This window comes from Castor canadensis, chromosome X (genome assembly GCF_047511655.1).
Source record: "Castor canadensis chromosome X, mCasCan1.hap1v2, whole genome shotgun sequence".
NCBI lineage: Eukaryota > Metazoa > Chordata > Mammalia > Rodentia > Castoridae > Castor > Castor canadensis.
The window spans coordinates 117,963,225-117,976,324 of NC_133405.1; the positions used below are offsets into that span (position 1 = coordinate 117,963,225).

The 13,100-nt window shown below is 31.9% G+C and overlaps 1 long non-coding RNA gene across 2 annotated transcripts in view; it reads right to left on the bottom strand.

Annotated features, from left to right (window-relative positions):
- Positions 1-7,655: 7,655 nt before the first annotated feature.
- LOC141419715 (uncharacterized) overlaps positions 7,656-13,100 on the bottom strand; it is a 59,055-nt gene continuing 53,610 nt past the window's right edge. For both annotated transcript variants that reach the window (XR_012444332.1, XR_012444333.1), the window contains exon 5: positions 7,656-11,644. This is a non-coding gene — a long non-coding RNA (uncharacterized lncRNA). The remainder of the gene's footprint in view (positions 11,645-13,100) is intronic.

A 13,100-nucleotide genomic window follows, 5' to 3' on the forward strand; every position in this document is an offset into this window, starting at 1 on the left:
GGTCTATGATTAGATTTTTAAGAAGTCTCCAAATATTTTTCCAGAGTGATTGTACCAGCTTGCATTCCCACCAGCAGTGGATTAAGGTTCCTTTTTACCCCACATCCTCACCAACACATGTTGTTGGTGGTGTTTTTGATGATGGCTGTTCTAACAGGGGTGAGGTGAAATCTTAGTGTGGTTTTGATTTGTATTTCCTTTATGGCTAGAGATGATGAGCATTTTTTCATGTACTTTTTTGCCATTTGAATTTCTTCTTTTAAGAAACTTCTATTAAGTTCAGTTGCCCATTTTTTAATTGGTTCATTGATTTTAGGAGAGTTTAGTTTCTTAAGTTCCCTGTATATTCTGGTTATCAGTCCCTTGCCTGATGTATAGCTGGCAAATATTTTCTCCCACTATGTGGGTTGTCTCTTCAGTTTAGAGACCATTTCTTTTGTTGTGCAGAAGCTTTTTAATTTTATGAAGTCCCATTTGTCCATTCTTTCTCTTAGTTGCTGGGCTGCTGGGGTTGTACTGAAGAAGTCCTTGCCTATACCTATTAGTTCCAGAGTGTTTCCTGCTCCTTCCTGTAGTAACTTCAGAGTTTCAGGTCTGATATTTAGGTCCTTGATCCATTTTGAGTTGATCCTAGTACAGGGTGATAGACATGGATAATTTTTACTTTTTTGAGCTCATCTATGTGCACTTAAATTGACATTTTTGGCATGCCTAGTTTAAAATATCTGTGTGTGTGTGTGTGTGTGTGTGTGTGTGTGTGTAGATGTCTTTAGGAAAATTCTTAAAATACATTTACAAAGTTGATGTGTAAAACTGTCTCAAAAATTATTTAAAGTTCTAAACCCAACTAGGCATAACTATCCTCTGGCTTAGGACTAAAAGAAAATTTCTGGACAATAATCTCAATCTGTTTCATTCTATTGTGAGTGTAATTTACATTTTACTCTTATATAATTAGGTTTATTAACTCGTGTGTTCTTACACATTGCTATTATAAAAGATAGTTTAATTTACTTTTCTTCCTGATTTTTTTAAGGTGTAAGGATGCTAAAAGTTTTATTAAAAGCAGTGTTTTCTAAATTTGAGTTTTTACAAAGGCTGTTGCAAGATACAAATTAAGGTCTTAAGGCTTATAAGTTTACATATGTGTGATTTGTTTGGCTATGGATTAAAGTCTGCTTAATGAGTTTTCTGAGGTTAAAATTCAAGGTACTAATATATTTAAAAATATGTTTCTGTTTTATCAAAATAACTCTCAGGGATTTTTGGTACTATAGTCTGAAACAAAATTTTACCAAAACCAAACAAAAGTTCACCTTCCAGATGGGATGATGGAACCTTAAGTTTTTATTGGGATGTACTAAAAGGTGATTAATCCTAGAATACTAAATTATGTGTGTCATTAACTCTCAATGACTGAACCTATTATTTTTGGGCTCCAGGGGCTGCATGCAGGTCACCAACAGCCCTGCTGTGTGTTCCAAGCAATTCTGTTAGTTAACATCAGCAGTCTAGGATATAATTTATCAATATCCAAGCCATGACTCTCACTTGTATGGTTTCTGTCTTTATGTTTACTCCCTTATCTCTGTTTCTGTATCTAATCATTTGAGACATTAATGTTGTTGGTTTATTTTGATCTTCTTAGAAAATGTACTTGTTCTCCCTCAGTTTACAAGCTGACTACAGTCCCATGGCCTGATGTGTACACATGCTGCTGGCTCTTCCCTCACAGCCACAAAATGCTGAGTTTCTGCCCACATCTCCTCACTACAGCAAACAAAAGACATAGGTCTTAGGGAAAACTGACCACAGGCTGTGCGTTTGTATCATCCAAAAGTATCATGGTGTGATTTGAATTTGGTAGTTAACTCTGTATTGATTACAAAGTTCATATTAAGATGTTTCCTTTCTAACACTCAACAGATTGTCTTCCTTTATATTATTTTGTTTTATTTTGCATGTTGCTTTTGGTATCAGCTTGTTTGACCAGTGTATGAGAGTTCTGGTATTTTATAGTTTATTGGTAAACATATCTTCAAAGTTTTTTCAAAAAAATGACTACTCTTTACATCCTGCTTAAATTAGTCTCTTGCCAGATGCAAAAATCCTAAGGTATTTTTTCTGGTAACACTGAAGAATTTAAGTTTAAACTAGGTAAAAATTATTTTAAATGGTTCTTATACAGCTAGTGCCTTGTTTGTGTATCTATATGTTATAAAGTCATTTATAGAGTTAAAAGTTTATACATGAGAAAAAATATTGTTTTAAAATATTCGCATGAAAGATATTAAGCAAGATGTTCAAAGAAGTAGAAATCAGTAAGGATCAGCATGGCAAAAATACAAGAAATAATATTTTAAGAAAAAGAGTAGTTAGTGTTAGTGGAAGCAGAAATATCCAGTGAACTGAAATATGCCCATTGGATTTAGAAATATTTATGCCACTAGTGCAGGTAACAGAGAGTTAAGTATGGATAACAAAGAAAATTTTGTGTAATTATATACCAGTTATATTATCTTCTAGACTGAAAACAGAAACACTCCAGAATACTTTTGACAATGGTTGATGGAATTGTTGAAACACCAAATAGGATATGAGGCAATCTGAGATTAGCCATCTAAAAAGTTACTGTAATGCTTTTGTTGAAGGTATAGAAGAGAGGAGGTAGAGTTACTGAAGCCCAGAAACCACAGTTTCCTGGTGGAAATTGGAATCAATGCTTATAGGATCTGGAGACACAAAGAAAAAGCAGCTGTTGTTGAACACACCCCATCAACAGGCAGACAGGGTGAAAAGTACCCTTTCTTCTGATATTGTCTCCCACAGATAGGTGACACTTGAAACCAACTGACTGAGGAATCTAGAGAAATCCTTCTCCTGTGGCAAAACCAGTGTGATACAAAATATAAAAAGGTAAGGAATGTATGTGTGAACAGGGTGATAACTATCATTTTTTTTAACGTGCCAATCTTGTAAAGACAAACCAAGTTGGAAGTATCATTCAAGAAATTTTATAGAATTTTAATGCATAATGAAAAATGAATTTTACTTAAATTATTTCAAGGTCTAATAAGCATATGCTCTATGTAAAATATCTATAAATTGAAGAGCTTTTATTGCAGTACTTTCAATGTAGAATGATTTAGCCTGACTTAAAATAATTGGTCTTGATACTGTCATATAATGCAGGAAATCATCAAAAATTTCTTGCACAGAATATATTCACAACAAATTTAGAACTCATTTTACTTTTAATTAAATATTTTCTTTCTTTTTGATTCAGTGAATTTTTCATTTTTCAAACATATGAAACAGTAATAAACTGAGATGTATATACACATTCACCACAGCCATCAGACAGATTGCATGTAAAATAAAATTTTATTGCTTGATACCATATTTACTGGTCCATCAAAAATTTAAATATTATCAATAAATCATAACACAATTTTTATTTAGGTCAAATATTCAATACTCACATTCCATATGACTCAGGGGAAGCTGATTCCACAAATATCATTGGCATGAGTGTTACCAGCCTAAGATACTGGAAAAAATGGACAAGGGACATAAACGAATTTCGGAGGTGGCATGAAGTAAAGGTTTCTGGGAGTGCTAGAACACAATAACTGCCTCTTATCTTATGGGGCCAGAAATACTGCAATCATGTTGCTACCAGATTAAACAGGGAGATAGGCCATGGATAAAGTGAAGACAATCTCAAGGGTCAGACATAGTGGCACATACATTTGTAATCCCAGCTATGCATGAGGCAGAGGTAAGTAGATCACTTCTGAGGTCAATCCGGGCAAAAGTGATACCCTAACTGAAAAATAAACTAAAGATAAAAGGGTCAAGATTGTGGATCAAGTGATAGAGTGCTTGTGTAGCAAGCACAAGGTCCTGAGTTTAAATCAAAGTAACAGTACCTCCCCCAAAAAGGTAATTTAAGGAAAATGAAGCAAAAGTTATTTGCTTATGCCAAAACTGAAGCCTGAACTAAAATTTCACTGTCGGTTATATAAAGAAATAAAATTCTTTATTATTTACAATAGTTTGATTTGTGCTTTCATAAACTGGCTGCCAAAACATCTTAAATCAATGTACCAAATATGTGTATATATTAGTTTCTAATGTATGAAATCTACACTCCATTCTTAACTATGTAGATATCATTTTAAGCATTTCAAATGTGAAAAGACATTACGAAAATCTTCACATAGTCTATAGTCTATATGCTGTATCTATTCATCACCTCATACAGCAATAATATTGGACATATGTTTTTTCTGGAAATGAATTTTAGCTCAATAAAAGTATTTTTACTCTTTCAATTCATATTTTCTTTATACTTGAATTTATTCCTCCTCTTTGTGTAGGTTCTATGCTTATACAAATGAGCTGAATTCTGCTTCCATGACCATTAACAAAATAAAATTAATAAATCTTAGAATTTAACTTAAGACTTCTGCACTATGGTAGATAATAGAACAAAATCTCTCAACTCATCTCTCTTGTAATTCATTTTTTACCACTTTAATCATTTTATTTTTAAGTTTTAATTTTAATTAATAAATAATAATTGCATATTTACAGTTTGATATATGTATACATTGTTGAATGATTAAATTAAACTAATTAACATATCCATCAACTCACCTATTTTTTCATTTTTGTGGTACTGGGGATTGAATTCAGGGTCTTGTGCTTATAAGGCAAGCATTGTATCAAAACTACTTATATTTTATGGTAATAGCACTGAAAATCTCTTTTAGCAATTTTGAAATATATATTATTAACTACAATCACCATGATGCCCAATAAATTGCTAAATCTTTTTGTTTTTGTTAGTGTTAGATAATGAAAGGCACCAATTTTCTTTCATGAAGGAAAAATATATACTACATTAATACAAATAAAAACTTTCACAAACTCTACTGGATTCTTACTCTAAGTGATATCAATTCCTGCAATAGGTTATTTAATAGAAAAACATAATTTCAGAAGAAAACCACTCATATCAATGAACATCATTCATAAAATTTTAAATAGATCAAGTAGATAGCCTTTCTGTGAGGAAGAATCTACCTTCAAGAGTTTGGTTTTAGATATTGGCCTGGAGAAATAAAATATTAGCTCAAAGATGACTATAAACCTATTCCTACCAGTGTCCCTGAATATGTAACTTGAGTATGTTTAGTTACTAGTCTTTTTTATTCTGGCAAGTTTCTTTTTATTTTATTCATTTATTTCTTATTTACTTATATATTTACTTTATCATCATACTATTGTTGAGGTACTGAGGGTACATTGTGGCAATTACAAAAGATCATAGAATGTATCATAGTTGAATTCATCCCTGGTTACTGGTCTTAATGGTTGATTTATTTTTTTTGTGTATTTGAGGTGAGAGGACACTCATCTTGTATATATTTATATGCAATTTATGTGTGAGTGTCTACTTAAATACCCTGATGGAGTTAAACTAATTTAAATTATCATACCTATGAAAAACAGTTAGGAAATTCTGTATCACATATTTGTTCAAATTTCTGATAATAAAACTACACATGTGTGCAAACATCAAGATGAAATTAATGAAATGTTAGTTACTAGGATATCAAAAATTTAAAGCTTGACATCTGTAAAATAGAAGAATCTTATAAGTTCTTCCCTTTGATACCAGTAAGTGTTTGTTTTGTAAGTGAATGCACTTATTGTTATATGCAGTATTTCTTTTTCGAGGCGCCAAACATTGATTGAAATTTATATATATATATATATATATATATATATATATATATATATATATATATATATATACCAGGCATTGTAATTATCCAAACCCCCTCTGCTATGTGTTTGAAACTCTTATATTATTTGCATTTATGACCTTATAGTATTTTGAGAAATGGAATAAAAACTTTTGTCTTGTATTCTATAACAGATTCAGAATTGCTTGCTGATCCTATGGCATTGTTATATAACAGGAACATTAATAACAAAAATATTAGTGATAAATCTGACAAATATATCTTATCTATAGTTTTAGCAATTGGAGAGAAACACAAGCAGGAAAAGTGACCTCTTTTCTACAGAATAGCATGTTTCTTATAATTTAAGAATTTGTACATGAATGACAAGAACAGTTTGATTGTTCAGAAATATTCTAAATGATCAAACATGTTCTTATTCAATGCTATAATTTAATAGTTGCTTGGTATTTGACTAACTTTTGGGGTGGAATGCAAAAGATAAGGTTTTAGCTATTCCTGGGAAAAGCAGACTGTGTTCTTATATTTATTTTAATTGGTAAATATTAAAATTATATATATTTATGGTATACAGCATGATTAAATCAAGTTAATTAATATATCAATTACCTCACATACTTATCATTTATAATGGCAAGAGCACTTGAAATCTATTCCCAGTAATTTTTAAGTCTATGATACAAATATGTAAGTATAATCACAATTTTACACAATTTATCTCCTGAGCCTATTCATTCAGTGTAACAAATTTTGTATCCTTTGTCCAATGCCTCAAGATTCCTTCCCCCCTCAGGCCCTGGTAACCATCATTTTACTCTCTACTCTGAGTTCAACTTTTTTAGATTTCACACACAAATCAGATCATGCAGCATTTGTTCTTTTATTCCTGGTTTATTGGACTTATCATAATATCCTTTATGCCTATCCACGTTGTCCAAAATAATAAGAATAAGATTTCCTTGTGGCTTTTTTTCCCTTTTGAGATAGGGTCTTTCTGTGTAGCCCATGTCAGATTTGAATTCACAATCTCCCTTGTGATACATATATAACATTTCCTTTATCCATTCTCATTTCAAATCCTTTGGATATATACCCAGTAGGAGAATTGCTAGATCATATAGTGGTTTTCCTTTTAAATTGTGAGGAATTTCTTTACTGTTTTCCATAATGGATGTGCTAACTTACACTCCCACCAGTAATATACAAGGATTTCCTTTTCTCTACAACCTCACCAAAATTTGTTGTTTCTTTTTGGTAATAGCCATCTTACTAGATGTTAGGTAATATGTCATTGTGATTTTCATTTGCATTTCTCCAATGATTAGTGATGTTGAGCATTTTTTCATATACTCTATCTATTCATATGTCTTTTTTGAGAAATAACAGATCCTTTGTACATTTACCACTCTGTTTTTTTTAAAGACCCTGAATAACCAAAACAGTCTTGAGCAAAAGGAATAAAACTAAAGGCTACTTGGCCTCAAAATCTACAACAAAGTGTTAGTAATCACAAAAGTATAATACCAGTATATAGACAGGCATATAGACCAGAGTAGAGGGCCCAGAAATAAATCCATGCATTTATCGTACACATACTCTTCAACAAAGGTGATAAGAACATGCAATGGGGAGACGACACTTTATTCAATATAGCTACTAGAAAACTAAATATCTATATGCAGGAGAATGAAATTGAACCCTTGCAACATCCAATATACAAATGTCAATTCAAAATGTATTAGAGACCTAAACATAAGACCTGGTAAAACCACAAGAAAAGAATATAGGAGAAATTGATTATTGACATTGTTCTTGGCAAAGATTTTTTGAATATAACTCTAAAGTACAGGCAACAAAATCAAAGTTAGACAAATGATATTAAAACAAACTGAAAAGTTTATGCATAGCAATGAATACAATCAATAGAGTAAAGAGACAACCTATGGATTGAGAGAAAATATTTGTGAACCATACACTTGAAAAAGGGCTAGTACCCAAAATATGCAAGGAACTCAAACACTGCATTAGTAAGATGCCACTATGCTTTCCCAGAAACATATAAGGTTGAATATATGCTTCTAAGAGCAACATATCAGGTTTGCTATATATTTTAAATTCCTTTAATACTCTTTGCTTGTTGGTACAGAAAAACACATCCATAAAATGTTCCATTAAATAACAGAGCAAGAGTATCTTATCACTATTAACAAAATATAAGTCAAGATGATAAATATAAAAACATCAATTTCGTTTTTTATTTTTGTTTTGCTTTGGAGATACTGGGGTTTGGACTTGGAGCCTTGGATTTTCTAGGCAGGTACTCTTACAACTTGAGCCACTTGCCAAACAAGAAAAAGCATCAATTTCTTACATCTGTTATATGAAAAAATAGATTTTCCTTATAAAAAGTAGTAAATGTTAGACAAGGGTTTAAGTAACTGATTTTATTCTTGGAGGAACTGCTGTGGAATTCTAAGAAGACATGTTTTGAAAGAGCTGGTATCTGTGTTTTCATGAAGCACCATCATTACAGGCTATTTTTTATAGAGTTGAGCTACTGATACTATGTTACTATCTGATATATTTTTTGACATTCATGCAGCAAATATTTCAAAAGAGACATTATATCTTGAGAAGATAAATCACTATAAAAGAGTATGCAATCCCCTTCTTTTCATAGTAATCACAACTTGGCCTTTGATCTGACTTGAGACTCTTTATCCTTCTCTACAACACCCTGAGAGGAGGCTTCTTTTACTGGAATTAAGCAGGGCAAGGTGTCATGTGATAGTAAAAACTACTTCTATCTCACCTAATGTGGAATCCTTGGATACCAAGTATTTGGTAAAGACAGATGTATAAAACATTTTTTGACTTTTATCTCCATTTTAATGCCAGTTAGCATATTATTTTTTCTTTAAAAGCTCTAAACGTTTCATGTCACTGAACAGGAACAGAATATTTTACAGAAAAATTTCAAAGAATTTTTTTGTACAGATGCACCCCTAGTGATGAAGTGTTTGTACTGAGAATGATAAGGGTAGTTTCCCTATTGTTCACACAGCAGGTTGTCATCTTTTCCTTCTTAATAGGGAAAGGGCTTTTCCTCAGCAATGCTGCATGAGTTTTTCAGTTACTTGGCAACAATAACAAAAAAGACATGAGCAGTAAAGGGGCCATCAACAACATCATGACAAATAGTAGTGCCTCAGATTTAATGTCCATATGGAGGCATTAAATTCCTTTTACTTTCAAGAATTAAACTGAGTACATATGAACAGGATAACCTCTGGTATGTACAGCAATTTGAAACATTTGAACCACTGTATATGAATTCGTATGTAGAGAAATGTGAATAAATATGAGGCATCCACCTGAATAAACACACAAAGCAACCTTGGAATGTAAGAGACATATGTAGTTTCTCTAATTTAAATATCCAGATACATATTTTTTCAAACATCCTTATGATCAATGACAGCTAATCTTATGGAGGTACCTATTGTGCACATGATGGTGTCTACAAATGAATTAACAATAGAAAGAAATACTTCATTAAGAAATACAGACACTTATAAATGAAGTTAAAATCAATTAGGATTTGACAGAAATCGAACATTATATACAAACACTAACAAATGAAATTACCAATAATAAAAAGGAATAATATAATCATACTTAACACAGAGAGGAAAGCACTAACATAAACAACTTTGGAAAACAGCCAGGTGATTGGATACTGTAACGATAAAGCCAAAAAGAGCTAAGTACTGATGCTATCATCTAGTCAATGCATTTTTCATTTTTAGTTAAGACATTCTCAAGCTCATTCATGTGTATACTTGATTTGAACAAAAAAGTAAATGTGATATAGATAATAAAAATAAGGCTTCTTTCTGTTAGAAAAAGCATTTATAAGTAAAGAAAAGGAAGACTAAATTAATTTCTGTAGTGTTGAATTAGAATCTGAGATATCAATAAAAACTCATTATATGTATACAAGACACAGATACAAAATAGATGTGTGTATACATGGGCTAATATACAAATATTTTAATACCCTGTCTGCTGAGAGGCTGTAGGAATAATGATTCCTGAGTAGCAATTACCACATCTTGTGCCCAAATCTTGGTTTCTCAGCATCATTCTACTATAAAAGGGACCAGAGATCCCTGGCTCATTCTAAGGCAGGGGTAGGGAAAACAAAGAGAGGCATGTGTAACCATAAAAATGAAATTGGACAGAAATATAAAAGGAGGTTGTTGAAAAACATAGAAGCCAACTTGAAAGCGTTCCTAACTGAAAATCTCTGAGTAGCATGACAATAACAATATTAGATTATAACCTAAAAATAACGAAATTTTCTTGAGTATATACCAATACAAATAGATATTTGGTTAAATATATATGAGATGTGAAGCTCCTCTTTTAAACTAATTGAAATTAATAGATATGTCAATCAGGAAAGAAATTGAAATCACCATTAAGCAAGTACAACAGTACTGATTATAGCACACATGATCTCCTGTTGGGTGTTAGAATCAGTGGGCAAGGGTTTAAGGAGAGAAGATACCTGCACAGTCTAAAAAGTATCTCATTTGAGATGTCTGCTCACTATAAAGGAAATGATAATAATTTTACAGTAGAAATGACATGCAGAGACTACCTTGATCAGGTTATTAAGGTCAATATCACAAGCAAATCAGTAATGGCAGTTCCTCAAGAAACAAAAAATAGAACTATCATATGATCCTGCTATATCACTCTTGGGCATGTATCTGATGGGATGTCAATAAAAATACAGAGAAATATTTGCACACTTATGTTTATAGCAGCAATATTTACAATAGCTAAGATATGAAATCAGCCTAGGTGCCCAACAATTGATGATTAAATAAAGGAAGTGTACACATATACAATGGAGTATTATTCAACCATGAAGAAGAACGAAATTGTGTCATTTTCACGAAAATGGATGTTAAGCAAGGTAAGTCAAACTCAGAAAGACAAATATCCTGTTTTTGCTCATATGTGGAATCTAGACCTAAAAAATAATATGATATGATTGAGTGTAAAAGGGGGACTGTTTGGGGCAATTGGAAGGTGGGAAGAGGAGGGAAGGAGTGTGTGTGATGGGTGAATATTATAGAAGTCCATCATAAAAATGTATGAATCTAGCACAATAAAATCCACCAAAAATTGTTAAAAAGGAAGGAGGAAAAGGGAGGGTAGTTAAGCAAAAGTAATATGTATGCAGTGAACTTGGTCAAAGTATATTATACTATGTTGTAAATATCACAATGAACCTCATTTGTACAATTAATTTATGCTAATAATTTTTTAAAAAACATATTGACATCCTAAACCATGTGATATTGAGCACTGAGAATGACAGAGTGCCATTTCTACAATTCTCTTCCCAAGGAAATAGAACTGAGCTTAACAATGTAAAAACACCAGACAGGCACAAATAGAAGGACATTTGGCAAAATAACTGATCAATAATCTCCTGGACTGTCATGGTAATGAAAGACAAAGAAAGTCTGAGGAACTATTCAGGAGAAATAAGAAAATGAATGTAGAGTTCTTACTGGGATCCTTCCAAAGGATATTAGTGTTAAAAATGGTGACATTTGAATAAGACAGCTATCTTGGTTAATATTACTAAGATAACATTTATTTTCTAGATATGATAAATGTATTATAGTGTCTAAGATATTAACATTGGAGGAAGCTTGATGTGGGATACATTGAAACTGTATGTATACCTTTTGTTTTCTGTAAGTCTAAAAGCAGTTTAAAATCTTTAAAATCTGCCAATATAGATGAAGGTCAGGAAGACTTCCACTTCTAGTTCCCATAAACACCTGTAAAAAAGGATAAAACACATGAAGTAACTGTTTTTGGACACAGGAAAACAGCATAGATTTATGACCTTAAAAGAAGTAAACCAAATGAAGTAAGCTCTCAACTTATTCTGGATTTCTGACTGGAGGCAAGTCTAGACTGCTGTGTGGAGGATTAGTCAAAACACAGTACAATGGTCTTATCCTACTGAGGACACAGTGGTCAGAATTTGGGAATAATAAGAAGCCTGGAATTTACGAGGCAAATTATTGGAGAGAAGAGAGTGGACTTAATGCTTCAAAAATCTGTACCTTGGTGCCAGTGGTTCCTGCTTATAATCCTAACTACCTGGAGGACGAGAATGGGAGAATTGAGGCTCAAGGCAAACAGATCCCATTTCAATGGAAAAAAGCTGAATGGTGGTAGAAGATCCAGCTGGAAGCATAGAATAGAAGGGTCATAGTCTAGACAAAATGGGATGGAGATATTGGAGACATTTTATGTGGTAGAGCCCCCGCCACTGGAGAGTTAATCCCTAAATTCAAGCCCTAGGGTTTCTGAGAGAGAGAGAGAGAGAGAGAGAGAGAGAGAGAGAGAGAGAGAGAGAGAGAGAGAACAAAGTCCTAGAAAAGAACAGCATGATGTTCAAATGAATTTATATATTATATGAACTTTTAAGAAAAATGACAAACTCCAAGCACTAACATTAAAATAGCTATTATGAATGAGCTTGAAGATTTAAAGGAAAATGCAAAAATAGAACAATTAAATCATTCCAGTAGAGAAATTGAAGCTACAAAATGAAGAACATTTTATTCCGTAGAGTCAAAATAATTTTTTTATTAAAATAATAGCTGGTTTTTCTTAGGGAAGTCAGCAAGCTGATTTTAAGGTTTATATGAAAATTCAAAGACAACAGCCAATGAAAATTGAAAAAGGAAAATAAAGTTAGCATGCTCAACCCACTTACCCCATAGTTATAATGAAGATATGATAATCAAGTCAGTGTTTGTCCTAAACACAGTCAAATATGTTAGTGAAGCAATAAAGAAGCCAGAAATAGAATCAAATTTTTATTATTAATTTTAAAGCAGTAGTAAATAAATGTAATGAGGAAATTAAATTCTCCTTTACACATCATGTTAGAACAACTTGATAAACATGAGCCTTGGATAATAACTAACTCAGTACAAAAAATGTTTTGCATTAGATCATAGACCTAAAACTAGTAGCTGAAATTATATGCTCATGAGCTGAGAGTAGTCAAAGAGTTCTTAAACAAAAGCCATAAATAATTAACAATAAAAGAAAAACATAAGATAAAATTTTAAAAATCTGTTCAACAAAATACATAATTAAAATTACTATTTAAATAACATATTTGACAAAGGACTTATATCTGAAATATCCAAACAACTTCAACAACTCAATTAGCAAGAGAAAATAACTAATAAAAATGAGCAGAAAATATGAATA